Genomic DNA, 22,337 nt, shown 5'->3' with positions numbered 1-22,337 from the left:
TTTCGTGATTTTATCAACATAATCATTCACCTTTTCGGTATCTTTCATTCTTAACATCTCAAATTCTTTTCTTAGATTCAATATTTGCATCCGCTTAGTCCTATCACTCCCCTGGAATTCTTGCTTTAGCATATCCCAAACTTCTTTGGCAGATTCACATGTCATGATCCTTGTAAAAATTGACTCTGAGATAGCTGCGTGAATAAAAGACATGGCTTTTGGATCTTTTGCGATCTTTTCTTTGGGTTTGCTCTAAAAGGTTCTGGACCATTGTCTTCCTAAACATACTTACATAATCCAAGACCCTTTAAGTATGTTTTCATCTTCACTACTCCAACTTGATAGTTCTCGCCATTAAAAATAGGGGGTGAAAGCGGAGAGCTGGTAGAAGCCATGTGAAAGGAAACTGAACAGAAGGAGACCTGGACAAGTTAAACTTGGTGGGTGGACTTGCTTTGTTTTTCTCTCAAAGATCAATTATGCTCTGATTCCAATTGAAGGAGAGAAAGAGAAAACAAATATAAAAATAGAGAGATAATTTGGAGAAAGGGAGCAGATTTTTTTTTCATACAACAAAAATTTATACTATATATAGATACATAAAGTGGTCTGTCATGTCCCTTAAATCCTAGAACATGTCTCCTTATATTAAGCTTGGATAAAACTCCATCACACATTACACCTACCTTCTGAATTTTAGAACTTTACAGCAAAAAATTCAAAAGTTACAACAAAATATCAAGACAAAAATACTAAGTTGACAACACTTAGCAACACATACAAATATCAGCAACCTTCATCAAAGGTCGTGTCCTATGCCATATTTTAGTTGCAGATATGGTTGAGTTTTTCACTTGTCCAAACTGGCATGTCATACTTTTTTTGTTTTTGGTAAAAAGAATTCCCACCAATGACTTTTGACTATGCTTGGCTCATCTCATATTACAACAACAATATATTCAATGTAACCTCATAATTAAGAAGAGAGCCAGATAGTTCCCAAAATAAATTGTGAAGGCCATCACTATGTGCAACATGGTTCCTAATGATCCCACCACCTCCTGAACTAGAACTACCTACATTTCCTTTCATGCAACCATCAACATTAAGCTTAGTCAATCTTAACAACTTAGTATCAATTTGTATCCACCAACGTGCAAACGATAATTGACCAACTTTATGATGATGACAGTTTTTAGACACTTGGTCCAACATACTCAATTCTCTATTTTGCTTGTTCATCAAAATGTTGCGGTCTTTTTCTTTTTTTTCCTTTAAATTAGAAGTGGGCAGAAGCTATCCTATTAAGTTGAGATTCATCTAGCGTAAAAATTTCGTTACGAGTATAATATAGATTCATCAATCACATTTCATTACAGAGTTGTGGAATTTTTTAACATGAATTTAAATTTAATAGAATTTCAATATAAATATCGAACACCTGATCATTAAATATTTCAAAAAATAAAAAAGAGTTGTAAGTGATTAAACTTAAGTGTGAAATCCAATGATCAAAAGAAGTACATAACTTAGGAATCACGAGGGTGCTTCAAGTCTTTAATCTGTTGAGAAATTCTACTACTTATAACTTTGTCAAGACTAACATTAAAGCATCCTCGCAGATCAAGTGATTCGAGGTTTGAACAACCGTCAAGAATAGCTCGAAGACCTACATTTGTCATACTATTGTTAATGAGTTGAAGGTGGCGTAACACAGGCAAACTTTTTGAAATAGCTAGAGCTTCAACATTTGTTTGGTTGCCTGATTTCATAGTACAACAAATAGTGTTCAACTCAAACGACTTTAATCGTGGACAAGAACGTCCAAGAGCTTCAATGTCTTCACTTGTGATATCAACGTATGTCAAACTTAATTCTTCCAACATTGGTAACTTTTCTACTACTACAACCAAGTCTTTAGGAGCAAACTTTGAGTTGCACCATCCAATACTAAGTATTTTAAGTTTTGGTGATCTGGTGAACAAATAAAAAAATAAATGAATTAATGTCCAGCAACAACATGAACTCCATTGAAATCCCACAAAGTCCCACAAAATAGGATATGGAGAGGGTAGAATGTACACAGATCTTACCACTATCTCGTGGAGGTAGAAACGTTGCTTGGCTCAAGTGTATCAATCCCAAATAAAAGAAGAAACAAATCAGTGGAGAAAGCGAAAAACAATATAAAGTCTACAGGAGTAAAATAACAACAAAAAAATAGTCTGATAATCGAAATAAAATAAACAATCTGTTGTTGATATTACAAGATTACAAATTACAATTAAAAAAAAAAAATGAAGAAAATAAATTCATTTCTTAGCTGAGGCGCGAATATCTCGCTCTCTTTAAGGAGATTTAAGCCCACTGCAGCAAATCTTTTCACTGGTCCAGCAATAGTCCTCTTGCCTTGTCCCCTCCAATATACAACAGCCTTATCACAAAAAGTAACTCAACAAACTCTGGACAAGAGTTGAGTTTAAAGCTCTACAAATAAGAACACCTCCCTTCAACTTATAAGAACTCTCTTTTTTCCCTCTTTTTATAACAATTTTAATGCACTTAATCTTCTTTTCTTATTTTGAAAATAAAGAAGACTTCTCTATTTATAGGAGAGGAAATCATTCAAAGATGAAAAAATAATGGAATGCCATCATCATCATCATTATCATTTAGTGCACCATTATGATTTAGTGCACCACTTATTAGTGATAATTAAGTTAAAAATACATAGTGGAATGAATAATCTTTCACTAACTAAAGATGATAATGAAAGACATTTTTTATGAACTAAAGAGATAATTATAACATATGTCACTTATGCAAATTAATATCACTCAATATTGATATTAAAATGCTAAAACTAATAATCCCCACTCATTTTAATATTATATAAGAGAGTTTATCAGCTGAAGGAAGACTACTATACATAATAAATGTGTGCTCTGCATTGAACCTCCACTTAGTGAAACAATAACATTTTGTAACACCCCAATTTTTTTTCTGCCAAGACTCGAACCATTCTTCATGTGCGTGTAGGATTGAACTCGGTGACTTCTAGTTGTATATATGAGTTAGAATCAATTTCAAAGTATTTGAAGTGTAGTAGATGTGTTTTAGGGTCATAAGGGATCTCTAACACCAAGCTGAGTCCAAAGAATTTCTATCGGCTAAGTTTTCGTATGATTCGTATAAGGGTCAACTTCAAATGACCATATCTCCTATAATATAATGAGTTAGGTGTCTTATGACCTATCAAATTAAAGGTGTTCTAGTCTTCTTTCCAATGCCATCAATATTGCATTTTTTGGAGTTCGTAGTAAAAAATTATGCTCAATCGACTAAAGAGGTGCGCGATAAGTCCGTGTCGCGGACCTATCGTGGACTTGGCCAGTTTTCCAGATTTTTGTAGGGGCATCTTGGGAAAATTACCTAATAATATATATATGATCTTGGCCGCATTTTTAGGGCAAAATTCCGCCCCCTTATCAGTTTCTAAGGATTTTTCTCTCCAAAAACATCCAAGAGCATTGAGAGCAAGAATTGGAGAAGAAGAAGAAGAGTAGGTTTCAAGCCATTCCTTCAAGTCTTGATTCTCGGTGAGATGATCTTCATTCCAAGTATGTAAGGCTACTAACAACGTTGGATTGATTTCATCCACATGCCCTACATCTGCATTGATTCGAGTTGGGTTGAGTTTTGAGGTTTCATGATTGAGATCTTGGGTTATCTATAATTTCTATTGAATTTTTGTATATAAATTCATATGTATTAATGATGTTCTTGAGTTGAGTTTTGTTGAGAGTATGGATTCATGTATTCATTCACATGAACCCAAGTGAGATTTTATTTTTGTCATAATTTATCTTGAGGTTGAGATTGATGGTTTTTATGTATAATAAAAAAAACTATATTACTTTCAAAGTGAAATGATGTATATGAATATAGAGTTAAATGAGGATTTTGGAGCAAGATATTTGATAATGATGTTTATCTTTGACAAAGGTAAAATGACTGATGAAGAGGTTATGTTGATGATGATATTTTGAGATGAAATGGATTGGAGTCTAATGTGACTACATGATATGATTTACATAATTAGATTTGATTGGAGTCTTATGAACATTTTGAATATAAATGATTGTTTGAGAAGGAGATTTAAATAAATGATTTGTGAACGTTTTTGCAAAACTATTTATACATTATTTTGAGTTAAAGAATGATTATTTTTATCTTCGATTTAGAAAGAGTTTAAGCATGAGTTGAGTTTGAGAAGTACCTTAATTATGATTTTAAACATGAATATTTTGAGTATAAAGAAGTTGAATATTTTTACATTAAAACGTCTATTTTGAGATTGAGTTGAAGAGTTAAAATTATGTTTTAAATGCATCTAATATTTACTGCATTCATTGAGTTGAGATTGTATCAAATTTAAAAAGAAGTGTTTGATGATTGAGAAGAGTTGATTTTGAAAGAAGGTCCCATGAGACCAGATTGATTGGGTTTTGAATAAAGTCTAATGAGACTAAATGAGTTAATTTGAAACTAAGTCCAAAGAGACTAAATGAGTATTTTGAGTATTTTACTCACTTGATAGATATGAGCAGATTGAGTCTTGGGAGGAGTATTGAGCACCGAATTGGGTAAGAGTATAGTCCATACTCGAACCCAATAATTACGTCGCCAAACATACGAGAAGATTGAACCGTTAAAGTCGGATGTTTCCCAAAATATTATCCTGAAATAATATGACTTGATTGGTTACAAATCCATGATTGTTGATTCGTTCTTACCTTGGCAAGGTATGAACGAACGTGACAACAACGTCGGCTTGTTGTACTATCACTGGCTCATATGTGATAGTTGTCGGTTAGAGAAACTCCTAAATTGAGTGGATCGTGCATGATATGATTGGTTTGATTGAAATTGTAGATGATTGAGTCGGATTGTATAATATTACTAAATTCTAATTTGCATATCTATTGAGTTGAGTCGTTTGACTTTATTGTGATTGGATTGTATATGATTGGATTGGATGGTATGTGATTGGATTGGATTGGATAGTATGTGATTGGATTGTATATGATTGGATTGAATTGGATAGTATGTGATTAAATTAAATTGGATGGTATATGATTGGATTGAATGGTATGCGATTGGATTGTATACGATTGGATCGGATTGTATATGATTGGATTGGATCAGATTGTATATTATTGGATTGGATCGAATTGTATATGATTGGATTGAATTGGATTGTATATGATTAGTCTCTATCTAACCTGTGTTCTTACTTTAGACTTATGACACCTTGATTTAGTCTCTCTTATCTTTCTGATTTGAGATATCTGAACTGATATTATTCTACCTTAATGTATGTTTTATTTTGCCATATTACATACTCGTACATTCCACATACTAACGTCCATTTGGACCTGCATTATTTCATGATGTAGAGACAGGTTTAAGAGATCATCAATAGGCGCACCGTTGAGGATCTGTTCACACTCAGCTTATTGGTAAGTCCTCCCCTACATTCAGAGGATGTCACTTTTGTTATTCTTGCGTCGAGTTTAGTCTTTCCATTTTGATTTTAGGTAGCCATGAACCTGTCATTGGCACCGATTAGATAGTAGTGATAGAGGCTTCATAGACTAGATACTGATGGATCGATTGAGTATTTTATTTTCTTGAATTGTTCTTGTCAGACTATTTTAATGACATAGATTGGAATTTGATTTGTTGGCCCATGGCTTTTCTTTCTTGAGTTAGATTGTTGATTGAGATTGTCCACCTAATTATTTCTTTATTTTAAGCCTTTTCCTGATTGATTGAATGAACGGATGTGTGATTGGACTAAGTGGTTCGCTTGGGGACCAACAATGGTCTTCGAGTGCTAGCCACGTATGGGTACCCTCCCAGGGCGTGACACATTTACTCCAGAGTCGTAGTGGTCTCAGACTTGAACTACGACTGCTTAAGGGACATAAAATATTACTGCTCATACATAGTAATAAAGGTGTTGTCACTAGCTTTATAAGACACCACATTACGGCCTTGTGCTGTCCTAGTTTTATGAGTGCTTTTGAGAATAAGCCCAATTCTCATAGAAAATGACTTACTTCCACACTCACATAGGTGAAATCTGTGGAGATTGCTCCTGTAAGTTTAACACTCCACCCATACGGGCTACAGATTTTCATTAAGAGTTTTTTAAACTCAACCTCCATAATTCACTACAGAAAACAATGCACTCACATCATAGGGAGAGAATAAAAAATAGCGTATTTTTTCACAACAAGTCATCATATGATTCGTTTTTCCCATTAAACCTGGTTATAGGATCTCTAGTCTCCAGGTGAGTTTTCTCATATATGACTCATGAATTTATAGGCTTCAATCCATCTCCCTCGATGTGCTCCAGACATTTTCTCTTGTTAAGGCTTTAGTAAGAGAATTTGCAAGATTTTCATAAGATTTGACATAATCAACATTAATGATACCACTTGTCAAATACGATCTTACATTACTGTGTTTTCTCCTTATAGGTCTGGATTTACCATTGTAATAACGATTTTGAACTCTACCAATTATTGCAGTGCTATCACAATGAATTAAAATTGGAGGAATTGGTTTTTCAAAATAAGGTATTTGAAATAATAAATCTCTTAACCAATTCGCTTCCTCACTAGCTGAAGCTAAAACAATTAGTTTAGCCTCCATGGTAGAGTTAACATTTATAGTTTGCCTTTTTGATTTCTAACAAATAGCACCACCACCCAATGTAAAAATATAACTAGTGGTAGAATAGGAATCACCTGCTAGAGTGTTCCAATCTGCATCAGAAAAGCCTTCAAGTACAGTAGAATATTTTTTATTGAACAAACCACAAGTTTTTGTTCTAATTAAATATCTCATAACTCTTGTTATAGCATGCCAATGTTCATTACCTGGCTTGCTTGTAAACCTGCTAAGTACTCCTACTGCATATGCAATATCAAACCTAGTGCAATCAGTCACATATCTCAAACTTCCAATTAAGCTAGCATACTCCTTTTGATTTATCAAATCATTTTCACTTTGAACAGGAAACAAGTGTACACTTGAATCAAAAGGAGTTAAAACATGCTTGCAACTAATTATATTGTTTCAAATTTTCTCAACATAATTGACTGTTCAAGGAAAATTCCATCACATGTTGTAGTAATTTTTATTCCAAAAATAAAATTTGCCTCACCAAGATCTTTCATATCAAAATGACTTCTAAGAATGTTCTTAGTATCATCAATAACATTCATATTCGAGCCAAAGATCAATAAATCATCAACATATAGACAAATAATAACATGTGTATTATTTCAAGACTTATGATATATGCACTTATCACACTCATTTGTTTTAAAATCATTTTCAATCATGCAGGAATCAAACTTTTCATGTCGTTGCTTTGGTTCCTGTTTCAAGTCATATAAGGATTTAGTAAGTTTACATACTTTGGTTTTTTAGCCTGCTTCAACAAAACCCTTAAGTTGTTCCATATAAATTTCTTTATTAAGGTATCCATTTAAAAAAACAGTTTTTACATCCATTTGATTAATATGCAAATCAAAAATTGCAGCCATAGCAATTAAAAGTCTAATGTATGCAATTGTAGTAACCGGAGAAAAAATATTAAAAAACTCTAGGCCTTCTAGTTGCTTAAATCCTTTAGCAACTAGTCTAGCCTTATTGTAACAACCCCTAAAATGTTGTATGTCGGTATTTCAATTCTCGATGAAAATAATACAGCCTCTGTATTTTGGGCATAACTTTTCATAGGTTGGTCCAAATAAGGTGATTCAAATTTCTGGGTAATCACAACATCCTTACCTACAACTTTCATGAGAACATAACTTCAAATTCGGAGTATAAGTAGGTCAAATAAATTAATCTTTGCAAGATATAGTGCTGTGACGGAATTGAGTGTTGATAGAAGAAAATTCATATCTCACTGTAGGTTGCTCCAAATTGGTTGATTCTTGAACTATATGAAACTAGACTTCCATATCTACAATTCTTATGAAGAAACCAAATCCTAATAAAGAATTTATCTTATTCAAACATAGCTTCTAAAAAGAGTATTCTGTTAAAAAGAACTCATCTTACCTACCATGGAAACATCTAGATACATTTGACATCATGCATGACATAAATTGTCCTCCATTTAACATCATCCATGACATCAATATATTCCATTAAATTTTCAGATTTTTCTTTATAATTATTTTATTTATTGTTAGGTCCCTCTTTCCCACCTAAAAATACCCACCTTATTTCTTCATTTTATTCATCAAGCTTTCTTAAGCATTTCTTCTCTCTATATACTTCTTCTCAAATATAGTTTTAGTTTTAGTAGTATAAAAATACTACTCCGGTTATTCTTATACTCCGGGTAGTACACAAAACGCTCCGGCGAGAAGAAAAGGCTAGGGGTCCAAGAGTGTTCAAATTCGGAGTAAACCTTCGGATTTAAGGTATGTAAGGCTTTCATAGCATTGGATTGAGTTCGTCCATGCGCCTAATATTTAAATTTATTATAATTGAGTTATAGTTGAGTTTTATCCAAATCTTGAATTCTAGATGAATTAATTCTTCTTCTATTGAGTTTGATATATTTATGCATTAATATTATTATTATTGTTATCTCTCATATTATTGGAATTATTGTTCATGGCTATTTTCCCATGAATCCTAATTGATTTGATGTTCATGAATATTTTTACATATGTTTTGAGTAAAGATGTTGGCTTTTTATTATTTTCATTGATAAAAAGAAAGTTATATGAATTAATATTATATATGTATTTTATTGAGTTTTAAAAGAGCATAAGAGTTGAGTTTGAATGAATTTGAGCAAATGATATTTTGAGCAAGATGTTTTGATGAGATGTAAATGATGTTTTTTGGAAGTATAATGATTGATGAACATGAAATGAGATGAGTTTGATGATTTAAATTAAAGTCCAATGAGACTAGATGATGAGTTTAATATGAGCACATATTTTGGGAGTAGTATTGAGCACCGAGTTGGGTAAGAGTTTAATTGACTCAAACCCCAGAACTACGTAGCCAGCGTAGGATGGAGGCTATGCCTCTTAAGTCCCAAAAAGAGGACTTTGATGAGTGGATCCAAGATGGTGATGTCCTTTACCCTGGCAAGGTATTGGATGGATGTGGCAACGACATCGCTTCGTTGTATCATCGCTAGCTCATAAGTGATGGTTGTCGGTTAGAGAAACTCCCAACTGAGTAAGCATTGCTTATTACTATTATTTTTATTATTATATTTTAAACTTGCATTACATATTCATGTTGAGATGATGTTGAGATCTGAGCTGAGTTTTATTGAGAGGAGTATCTTGATATTTGTCCTTACCTTCCTGCCATTTTACATACTCGTACATTCCACGTACTGACGTCATTCGACCTGCATCGTTTTATGATGCAGATACAGGTGTTAGAGATCCTCAACAGGCGCATCGTTGAAGATCATTTCTTTTCAGCTATTTGGTGAGTCCTTCTTGTATTCGAAGGAACTCCTTATCCTTTTATTATTGTTGAGTGTGATGTTTCTTTTGAGGTAGCCATGGACATGTCATTGGCACCATCTAAGAGTATTAGAGGCTTCATAGACAGAGTTTGATGATGTAATCGGAGTAGTTCTCCTTAGAAACCACTTCTTCTAAGAATTATCTATTTTTCCTTTGATGATGACAAGCCCACATTAGTATTCATAAGTCTTCCGCTGATGAATAAATAAGAAATGAGACCAAGTGGTTCTCTCGGAAGCCAGAAATGGTTTCTAATTGCCTGCCACGCCTAGGGTACCCTCTCGGGGCGTGACACTTATATTTATCGATAGATCAATTTGGTTTTAACTTTTTTGTAAGACCCATTTTCAACAATTATTTTACAACCTGGTGGTAAATCAACTATTTTCCAAGTTTTATTAGAAATTAGTGATTTCATTTTATCATTTACAGTCTCTTTCCAGAAAATAGAATCATGTGAAGATAAAGCTTCTTGTAAAGAAAAAGGGTCATCTTCAACATTAAAAAATAAAAATCAGGACCAAAATCTTTTTCTACTCTAGCTCTTTTACTTCTTCTTAACTCAAAATCATCAATTTCTTTATTTTTTTAAAATGGAAGAAGAAGAACTAGGTAGTGATAAAATATTTTGTTCAATCCTTTGACCCCCACTATTTTTAGAATCAAAAGAAAATTTATTTTCATGAAAAATAGCATCACCTAATTTTATTACAATATTATTTTCAAGATTAAAAAATCTATAGGCTGTACTATTTGAAGCATAACCAAGAAAAACACAAGTAGTAACTTTCTTACCCAATTTTGTAACCTTAGAATCCATTAGCCTCACAAAGGCTAGACAACCCCAAACTCTTAGATATCCCAAACTTGGCTTGTGGTCTTTCCACAACTCAAAAGGTGTTAGTTTAGTTTTTTTATGAGGTATTCGATTTAACACATAACACGCAGTCAAAATAGCTTCACCCCAAAAATTTAAAGGTGCATTTGACTCAATAAACATGGCATTAGTCAATTCAACCAAAGTTCTATTTTTTCTTTCCGCTACACCATTGGATGAAGGAGAATAAGGAAGAGCAGTTTTATGAATTATTTCCAATGATCTAACAAAAGAATTAAGCTCATATTCACGGCCTCTAACACTTCTAATTCTTTTTATTTTCTTACCAAATTGATTTTCAACCTCATGGAGAAAAAAATTTAAAATTTTCAAAAACATCACTTTTATTTTTCATCAAGTAAACATATGTAAACTTAAAAAAATCATCAATGAAAGTGATTAAATATCTATTTCCTCAATGAGTTAAAATTTCTCCAAGTTCACAAATATCAGTGCGAACTAATTCTAATAAATCAGTTTTTCTTTCAACTTGAAAATGAGGCCTTTTAGTGATTTTGGATTTACTACAAGCTTCACACTTTTCAAAATTCTTTTTAATCAACGGGATTAATCCTAAACTACTCATGATTCCAACATAACGATCATTAATATGACACAAATAAGAATGCCAAAAATTAGTAGAAGAAAGTATGTAAACAGAAGTAGAAACTTTATTTATTTCAACATTCAGTTTAAACATCCCATCACAAGTATATTCCTTTCTCACAAAAATACTCTTTTTCACAATTAGATATTAATCAGATTCAATAATCTGTTTCAAACCTGCTTTGTTAAGAAGAAAACTAGACATCAAGTTTTTTCTAATGGAAGGAGTATAAAGTACAACTTTCAAAGTTAATATTCTTTCAGAGGTAAAACACAATTCGACATCTCCCGTTCCAAGCACTTGAGTAGTATGAAAATTATCGAGCATGTTGGTTTTGGACTCTTCAAAAGGAGTATTTTTTTTAAACCAATCTTTGTCACAACAGACATGACAGTTTGTTATTACAAGATTACAAATTACAATTAAAAAATAATAAAATGAAGAAAATAAATTCATTTCTTGGCTAAGGCGCGGATATCTCGTTCTCTTTAAGGAGATTTAAGCCCACTGCAGCAAATCTTTTCACCGGTCTAGCAATAGTCCTCTTGACTTGTCCCCTCCAGTATACAACAACCTTATCACAAAAAGTCACTCAACAAATTCTGGACAAGAGTTGAGTTTAAAGCTCTACAAATAAGAATACCTCCCTTCAACTTATATGAACTCTTTTTTTTAACAGTTTTAATGCACTCTTGCCACAGACAAAGCACGATCCTTTATCATAAACTTGTTGATTTTGTGCTTGGCTATTTTCACCATTATTTTTCTTGGGAAGTCTACCATTATTTTTCTTGAACTTTTTTCTTCTTAGGCTTCAAAGAGGTATTTTTTTTAGATTCAGGAGTAACATTTTTTGAAGTAACTAAATTTACCTTCGTTGTGATGTTTCTCTCTTCATTTTGTAAAAGTGCATCTTGGCCCCTTGCCTCCTCTTCCATGCGGATTTTCATTATCAAAGTCTCAAGAGAAGTTTCCTTTTGTTTGTAGCGCATAGTTTTTTGAAACTCCTTCTATGAAGGTGGAAATTTGTCTATTATGCACAAACAATAAGGTTGTCTCCATTTTTGACTTCTTCGGACCTGAGCTCTCTAACGATCATTATAAAATCTTGAGTTTAGTCTATCACTGATTTCTCATCCACTATTTGGGAACGAAAAAATCGGTTAGCAGCACATTTTTTCGCTCCAGCTTCTTCGTATCATATTTACTCTGCAATGCTTTCCATATTTTATTTGCACTAGAGTAAGTTCTATCATAATGATCATAAAAATTATCAGATAGACAATTAAGAATATAATACCAACACTTGTAGGAATCATTATCGTACTTCTCCACTTTCTCTTGATCAGAAATAAGTTCATCATTATCCATGGAGAGGATGTCAACTTTATTAGGATTTTTCTGATTTAACACATATGAAACATTGAGAAGACATAAGTAGAAAAATACTTTACCCTTCCATCTCTTGAAATGATTACCATTGAACTGAATTGGCTTGTTTAGATCTCCCATCTCGATATCCGTGGATTTTTCAATTGTAGCCATATTGAATCTCCTTAAAATTGTTGTTGGTATTACAAGATTACAAATTAAAATTAAAAAAATAAAATGAAGAAAATAAATTCACTTCTTGGCTGATGCACGGACATCTCACTCTCTTTAAAGAGATTCAAGCCCACTGCAACAAATCTTTTCACCGGTCCAGCAATAGTCCTCTTGACTTGTCCCCTCTAGTATACAACAACCTTATCACAAAATGTAACTCAACAAACTCTGGACAAGAGTTGAGTTTAAAGCTCTTCAAATAATAACACTTCCCTTGAACTTATAAGAACTCTCTTTTTTTTCTCTTTTTTTTAACAAACTTAATGCACTAAATCTTATCTTTTCTTATTTTCAAAACAAAGAAGACCTCTCTATTTATAGGAGAGGAAATCATTCAAAGATGAAAAAATAATGGAATGTCATCATTATCATCATTATCATTTAGTGCACCATTATGATTTAGTGCACCACTTATTAGTGATAATTAGGTTAAAAATACATAATGGAATGAATAATCTTGCACTAACTAAAGATGATAATGAAAGACATTTTTATGCACTAAAGAGAGAATTATAACATGTGCCACTTATGCAAATTAATATCACTCAATATTGATATTAAAATGCTAAAACCAACACAATCTATGTCAAATATTACAAGGACACGACTAGTTCTACACTAGATACTAAACCCCGCAAGGCAAGACAACACTTTACCCCCTACTACCCTGATACGCGAACATTTACTCTTTCCTATCTAAAGTCATGTCTTCGATTATATGAACTTACGTCATGTCTTGTCTAATAAACTCTTTCCAATTATCAAAATTATCCAAAAAAAAAAACATATTTTCCAATAACTGAACCCTCACTTCATCGATAAAAAGAAAAAAAGAAAAGGCAAATAAAATTTGACATAATTGAAGAATCTTACCCAAAAAGTACTACAAAATCAACGTCAAAATATAGAGAAATTACCTTTCCGCAACATAAAGAAGCAAACTCTTTGGTGGCATAGACGGTGAATCTGATATCAACTACTGCCCCTTGGCTGCGATTAACCGCGTCATGACACACGTTTCGAAACTCGATGAAGTGTTTGAGGCCACGACAATTGGACATGTCAATAACATGCCACATGGAAGGTTCGTGGAGCACTCGCTTCCACGTAGCACACACCTTTGTTGCAATCAACAATCTCTCTATAGTAGCCAACCTCATCAGTATGCTCTTCCTTTAATTACCTTCATAGTCATTGTTTTTGCTAGGGTTTCACTTGTTTGATTGATTGGGATGGTTGGAAAAAAAAGGGATATATATATAAATAAGTTAGGTTTGGGGTTATTTTTTTTTAGAAAAAAATTATTGATAATAAATAGGTAAATAAAATTTTTGATTTTGTTTAAAAATATTTATTAATCGAGTCTGTACGATCAATAAACTTTTTTTTTATAAAAAAATTTATTGACAATCCACGTGCCTTTTGATAACAGTCTCTCTACTTTCACGATATAATGATAATATTTATGTACATTCTATCATTTTCAAACTCCATTTGTAAAATTTCACTGGACAACCCACCCCTAGTGGAAAGTGACGCTAGTCCTCACGACGAAGTTGTAGCCCCCAAAAAGCTTGAGTTTTAAAATTTTTCAAAAGTAATATTATTATAAATTATAATAATTGAAAATTATTATTAAATATATATTTTTAAAAATTATACACCTTAGTCTTTACTCAACCATTTATTTTGGGAACTATCTGAATCTCTTATGAGATAATATTGAATATATATGTTGTTGTAATCTAAGATGATGATTCAACATCGTCAAAAGTCATCGGTGGGAACCTTTTTTTTTTTTTTTTAAAATAAAGTATGACATGCCAATTTGGAAAAGTGAAAAACTCAACCTTATCTGCAACTAAAATATGACATAGGACATAACCTTTCAAAGTTGTCATTTTGCATGATGAGAATGTTGTTAGGCTATAACAACTCAGAGACAAATTTTTTATAAATGAGGTTCAAAATGGATTTTTAAATTGTGTCGAGGAGGCTCAATATGTAATATATATATATAAATATCAACTTTGACCTTATATATAATATACTTTCCCGATAAAGGAGTTCAGATGAATCCCTTCCGCCACCTGAGCTCCGCCCTGCCAAGCGATACTCTTAGTCATGTAGTGCAAAAATTTGGTAACAAGTGTTGATGCTGCAGAATTCTTAGTTTTGAAGATAGAAACTTGGAGAGAATAATAGTTCTTTGTTACTAAATGCCCCATGAGTTTTATAATTCAATATTTATATTATTATTTAAATATTAACACTGCATGTGAAAAATATTATATACGCCAATATATAGCAAAAGGATAAAGCAATCTCTATGAATTCTGACTCATAATTTGTTTTTGTTACTCGGATTTAAATAGATTGTTTATACGTATTGAATGATTTTTTTATATATAAATATAAAATTTGAATCAAAAATATTGAATTCTACTTCATCTGTAACTAACGCTGTGACTCCGCACTTGCACAAGTGGGAGTGTGTTATCCATTCAGTTCAATCAATTTTGATGTCATTCGAATTAGTTTACCGAATATTGGATTCACAAAGAGGAAAATCACATGGGCTGTCGTGTTACAGTTGAGATCCCTCTATTTTTAATTAAAAGTTTTGAATTCGAAATTCTAAAAATAAAAATAAATCACGTTAGAAATAATATTTTCCAAAAATGAGTTTTACAATGCGTAAACTTAAATATAATCCGGGTCCAACATAAACAGCAAATATCATATGAATAAAAACACATTTTAGCAAGAAATTAATGAAGTATAAGCGGACACAATGATAAGAGGCTACCAATAGAACAATGTTGTCAGATCATTAAATGTTATCTATGCAAACACTGATGATTCTAGAACAAAATATGGTCATCTAAATCAAACAAATTATGGGTACAATATGGTCATCATTTAAACACCAAAGAAAACTTGTATTGAACAAAAAAGGAAATCCAAAACATTGAATCTAATAAACTAAAGAAATAGATCACCAATTTGATCTAAATTTTCATCAATTTTCTTAGCAAAAATGTTATCTCTTAGTTCAAGTTGAATAATTGATCAAAATTGTTGGAAAACTATATGCACAGTGGAAGCATATCAGAATCATACTGCTTACATGAATAATAGATAACACATATGTTTATGCTAGAACACATATAAGTATGCTAGAACAGATAAAGTTTCTGAAATTTAATTCGATAAATACCTCTTGAAGCGTGAGCAAATACCTTCAAGCAAATTTCCGAGTTAGACTGCAGTTTTGCGATTTTCTATAGTGATCTCAAGTTCAGAGCCGAACTCTCTCAATATTTGGGTGAGCAAGTTTTGTATAGAAAATTTATACCTTTTCTAGGTTAGGAGAAACCCCTACTTATAGGGACCTTTTCCCGGTCCAAAAAGGAGAAGAAAATAAGATTATGAATTCTAGTTAAATATGGACACTGTAGGAACCACAAAATTAACTGAGGCTCTCTATTATGGAAATAATTTAAATAATTAATTTTATATTATTCTTACCATAATAAATTATAAATCATTCCACTAGAAATTCGTAATTGCACTCCTTCATTTATATTTTGAAATTCCCTATTAAGCACTTATGTAATTCCCCATGTTAAGATTACAGATACTAATTAATAAATTAAATTACTGACGAATTTAACTTAAAGATTAATTTTTTTTAGAGCACTGCTTAACTTATTTCATGTGTTGGATTCATAAATCCACTTGCAAAGTTTGACACAATGAAAACTTATAAGCTTCTAAAAAAGACATATCATCAATCTCTATATCGAGACATGTACTCTATCAACTAACTTATTATTTCACCAATATATATTATTATCATCCAATCTACCAAGCATATTGACTCATCTCAATATCTCACATTTTAATAAATCAAAACGATAATTAATATATACAGATCATAATAGTTATATTAAGATTGAGAATATAAGTACATTTAACAGTTTAGAGAATATGTTTTTGTCAGTCAGTCTAAAATAACTATCTCTACTCGGTCTCGTTCAATACATACAAAATGCATTAGCACAAGAAGTTGGAACTATACCATTTCCATAATCAAGATAAATTACATATAATCTTGTGCTACAATTATACCGATATCTTGTCCAATTTCCATCTTAGATTGTGAACAAAAATCTTTATACTTATAAGAATCGATGATTTAATCCTCTGTGTATAAGCTAAAACTCTATGCACTAAATTATCTACTATACAAGTAAATGGACACATAAACGAATATATGATCTATTAAAACTTTTATTAAAATTGAATAAATAATTGTTCTATAAAATTGTTCTATACTAAATACTATATCTAAACTCATGATTAATAGTATATATCCCAACACAAAATAGCCTTTCCACATCTTTCATTGATCTCATTATCTTCTATGTACACTTGTTGAATCGTCTTTACGAAGATTCATCATAAATTGACAAACTTTAAGCGGGTTGTTAGCCTATCACATCCTTCCTCATTTATTCAGGCCTGAGGATCAACAATATGAACTACAAGCTCACTTAGACAAAGCTATATAATTGGACATACAATTAGTTATAATTTGTTTGTATTTAATAGATAAGCTAAGGTAGGTCTTGTATTAAATTAGCCAAACAAACTTAACTAGTATCTATTGAGTTGATGCAACTCCTCAAAATCTTTATATTTCAATGAAGGAACAATTTATTTATTTTTGAAGGGCATTATACTTATTATAGTCACTCAATTTATTTTTTTATTTGTCTTGTAATATTTTAGTTTCAATTTCCACCAACCTATAACCTATGTATTTAAACTTCACATAGTAGGATTTTCATAGTACGAAGAGAGTAAGAGGCGGTTTGATAATTGGTTAGAATTATGCATGTATTTAATACTAAAAATATTAATTATGAAAATATTAGTTATTTCATTTTCTACACCGCAGAAGATAATATATCAATTCTCTCATAACCTATTCATATATTAGTCATACAAAATTTTAAATTACAAACCAAACTTCATATTAATTTTATATATAAATAACTTATCTGTTAACTTACTATCAAACGCGTGATATAACCGTAAGGATTACACAAATCTCATAGTGATAAGAGTTAATTACATTCTATCCCTATTCTTTTTCAAATTACAAAAATCTCTTAAATTTGGTGGAATCTAAATACATTCCAAAAACGTCCGGATACATCGCGTTTCGGTGCTGGATACATCCCTTAATGTTTCGATAGATTACGTCTTGGTTTCGGATACTTCGCTCAACATTTCGATATATCTCGTAAAGTGATGTATTCGATGTTTCGATATATCACATAAACTGATGTATACGACCAATACATTACGTAAGAGTGATATATCCGAGAATAAGAGAGAGTAAAAATTTTTGTAATTTTTTTAAATGATAAAAAAAAATTAAAATATGATAAAATAAGTTGTGTATTTTTTTCCCTTATTCAAATTGAAACGAAATATCCTCCAAGCGGGAAAGGGGCCCTTTTTCTTTAAAAGCTCTTAAACCGTAGAAAACAATGAGTATGGCGATGGTGAAAGAGCCGCGAAGGTATATGGGAAAACATATTACGAGCCCGTTTGGATGAGCTTAAAAAAAGTAACTTTTAGGTATGAAGTGCTTTTAGAACTTTTGAAGTGCTGAAAGTTATTTTTATAAATAAGCAGTTGAGTGTTTGGATAAAAGTGTTTATGTTGAAAATAAGTGTTTGAATTTTAGGGTTAAAAGAATAAAAAAGGTAGTTTGGGAATTTAGTTAAAATATAAGGGATATAAAAATAATTTTCATGGTCAAACAAAATGGCTTTAAGCACTAGGAAAAAAAAAAAGTTAGAAATCCTAACTTTTCAGTTTTGACTGTTAAGAACTTTATGGCTTAAAGTTAGCTAAACACGTCCAAAAGCTAAAAATGGGCTTTAAGTTGGTTAGCCAATCCAAACGGGCTGTACAAAGGCTGGGTGTTGTAGAGATACTGGAGACAGCACGGAAAGTGTGCAGTAAATGGAGGTGAATATGCAAGGAACCTTCAATGTGGCGAGTCATTAACATGCGGAATGAAGGAACCTCTCTCACTTAGAGAAAATTTGCCGCCGTGCCGTTGATCGAAGCCGAGGTGAAGTTGTTGATATCAATTTGCACCACTTTGCCACTGATAAGTTACTTCACTACATAGCAGCAAGGTAATTTATTGCCCCCCAAATTTTAGGCTTCCACTGTGAAGGTTTATTTGTAGGTCTGTTTTGTTTCCTTTTATTGTGGAATTTGGAAATGTTTAGCGTGGTTGCACTGGTTGGTTTAGATTGGAGGTGTATTTACATTGAGGGGAATTTAACTTAGAACAAATTTACATAAAGCATGCTATGCTAGTGTAGGTGCTAATTACTCAACACAAGATAGTTTCAATAATTACATATGTTGTTCGAGCTTCGGTCCACATACAATGTATATGATTGTATCCTGCATCTCTGACTCACCTTTCTCCTTCTCTGTATTTGTGTTTCACAATTTAATGTATTTGTATATCCAGTATCAATTTTACAATTACTAGTCTATTTGTATCCAATATCAATTTTGAACGGTATCAATTTGATAATATCCAATATCAATTTCATTTGATGTATCAAATATAAAATTTCACCTCACACATTTTGATGTCTTCATCAAGGCTCTAAATCATAAACAATTGATATTTCACTTTATCATAATTTTTTTTTTACAATTTCGTTGTCTATATATTTGTTATTCATGCTTATTATTACTAGTCTTGGATTGAACACACACACTTTTTTTTTCCTTAAAACCCACACTTTATTTGTGCTTTGCGCTTAAAGCCCCAATGAACCTTAGAGTTTTTTTGCGCTTTTCACTTTTGTGCGTTGGTACCATTTAAAAGACCTAGTCATGATTCACTTTTCATAACCATGTTGAGATTAGAGGGTTATTTTTTTATTGAATACAAGAGAAAGGGTTCATCATAAATTCTCGAATGTTGATCTTATTTACAGAGAAGTTTAACTGAACTCATATCCACATTTTAGGACCATTCACCTCCTGATACATATATAGTTGACATAATCCAATGTATGTCCCATGAACTTCTAAATGTATGATGTTCGCCACAACTAAGCTTAACTGAACATGGATTATGCATTTATTGTAGCTTTTTGTGTCAAGTTGTTTTGTCTTATCTTCCTTCTACCATATCCTTGAATATGTGAAGTGTATTTCCTGCCATCCATGGTCTTGTACATCTCTTAAACAGGTCTTTTGAGAATAATGTTCGTCATACAAAAGTCTTTAGTAGTAAAAAGTACTTTGAATTCCTAAGTTTCTTAATGCAAGAGTCCAAGTATTGGCACAAGAGCGGAACTCATGGGAAGTACTTGAGAAAAAATTGGAAAGAAGATAGTATGTGATAGGATACAGCCTCTAACTCATCTCAAAGAACAAAGAATTATTTTCATAAAGTTCCTATCTTCCATATTGCAATAAGAAGAGAGGAATCTGTATATTGGGTGTTTATGCTCTTTTTATGAATTTGTTGTTGTAGTACTTCATTACTCTTTTTGTTTGTGTTGCCTCTAAAACACCATTCCTTCTCTTACTTCCCCAACAAAAACTCTTCTTTCACTAAATTTGTCTGTGGAGAGAGCATGCTATGTTTTAGCTGGGTTTTTTTTGGTTGTTTTCTTTTTCTCAAGTTGCAAATTGTATTATCCTACTACTCCCTCCGTCCCAAATGAAGTGTCTTAGTTTGAATAACCATGGATTTTAAGAAATAAAGGAAGACTTTTAAATCTTGTGGTTAAATATGTGTGTAATCCTTTAAATTCTGTAGTCATCAGCTTGCCATGTAGGATGTTGGAATTGGAAAACTTAATTAATATAGTAAGAGACACTCTTTTTCGGACAGACTAAAGAGGAACGTAAGACACTTAAATTGGGACCGAGGGAGTATTATATACCTTGTGCTAGTCTTCTGTACTAGGCCTGATTGTGTTAGGTGGTGATATTGTTTCATTGATTCATTTCTATGTTTGTTCACCAGATCAGGAAAACTGAAGAGGCTTAGTATTGCATGTTGCTATTTAAGGTATGTGAAAGCTTGGTTGAAGCAGCTCAAAAGCTCCCATTGTTGGAGGAATTGAGTCTGACACACACTGCCATCACGATAGAAGGAATTGAAGCTCTTGGATGCTCTTGCCCACGGTTGAAGTCATTTGAATTTAATAAGTCATTGTATATGGGATCAGGTGATGACTCTGATAACGAAGATGAAAGAAATGAAGAGGCTCTAGCTATTGCTAAACACCTGCCTACCTTGCACCACCTCCATCTCATTGGGAACAGTATGACAAATAAAGGCCTCCAAGCTATTCTTGATGGTTGTCCTCATCTTGTATCTCTTGACTAGCGTCTGTGCAAATATGTTAGCCTCAACAAAGTCTTGAATAGTAGAATTTCCAGGAAGATTAAAGATGTGAAGCACCCTCATGACTCTTTGGCGGATCTTGAATTTTCATTTGTGGCTTTTCGGGTTGATGATTTGTTTGATAGCACGTCCGATGATTACTGAAGCTGCGGACCTTTTGGGTCATTGGTTTATGAACAGTTCCTTCAGGTGTTCGCAGCGATAATATTTTGTTTTATGCATTTCCCATCCTCTTGTTTCAATATTTTTGTTAAAGATCTCCTCGCAACATGTTCTTTTATGTAATGACTATGTAGTGTTGTGTTTCCAAGAAAAGATTTGTGATCATTGTTCACTTATTGGAATGTTTGGATTTTATTACCAGAGGTTCTCTACAATTTCTATGGACATACAAATCTGTGAATTTATGATATGTATAAATGCTCAACTTTCTATAGATATACATATTTCTATAATTTTCACATGGCTGAATACATCAAAATAACTTCTTAAATTTGTCAGAGTATTTTTTGCAATTTCATTCATTTTTTTAACCTAATACCTTCGCAGAGGGGGAGGTAATTTTGATTAGTTAAATAGTTGTTGTAATTTGAGTCCTCTTGAGGACGACCTGAAAATAGAACTGATTTCACTCCAAGTCCTGACAGATTGTTTTGAGAAAAGAAATTCTTCCTTTTTTGATCCCATACTTTCTGTTGGTCAACAACCAATTAAATCTAGGATCATTTCTAATTGACAACCTTAATACATGATAACGTGTTCAGATTAAATACATTATCCTGTGTTATAGGAACACTTCAGTTTTAAATTTGTTTCTACCATGAGAGAATATTTCAGCATTTCCATTGAGATATACATCCATGTTCCAATTGAAGCTATTTATTTATCCATCTTTTTTGGCATTTATCAAGCTGGAAAAAGCATCTTATGAAATTATACCTTCAATGAGCTAAAAATGGTTTTCACGAGGTTAGATACTTACGGTTGCGCCCTTTGAGTTTGGGGCGTGATAAATTTGGGGCTTATTTTTAAGCCGAGATATACTTGTTTGTTTTCTTGATTGCGTGTGACTGTTATGAGCTAGTAGAAAATGATTCAACATGATCGGCTCAGGCCTGAGTTTTGGAATTAGGTGCCAGTTGCGTCCTTTGAGTTTGGGGCGTGACACTTACATCTATT

At 32.3% G+C, this 22,337-nt stretch overlaps 1 long non-coding RNA gene across 1 annotated transcript; it reads left to right on the top strand.

Annotated features, from left to right (window-relative positions):
- The first annotated feature begins 18,682 nt into the window (after positions 1 to 18,682).
- On the top strand, positions 18,683 to 21,515 carry LOC129890387 (uncharacterized). The gene is made up of 2 exons (XR_008767018.1): positions 18,683 to 18,906; positions 20,775 to 21,515. It is a non-coding gene; the product is annotated as an uncharacterized LOC129890387 (long non-coding RNA).
- Positions 21,516 to 22,337: the final 822 nt, after the last annotated feature.

Source organism: Solanum dulcamara, chromosome 5, assembly GCF_947179165.1.
Source record: "Solanum dulcamara chromosome 5, daSolDulc1.2, whole genome shotgun sequence".
Taxonomy (NCBI): Eukaryota; Viridiplantae; Streptophyta; class Magnoliopsida; order Solanales; family Solanaceae; genus Solanum; species Solanum dulcamara.
The sequence above is the reverse complement of the archived record's forward strand: the minus strand, read 5'-3'. Positions and strand labels throughout refer to the sequence as shown.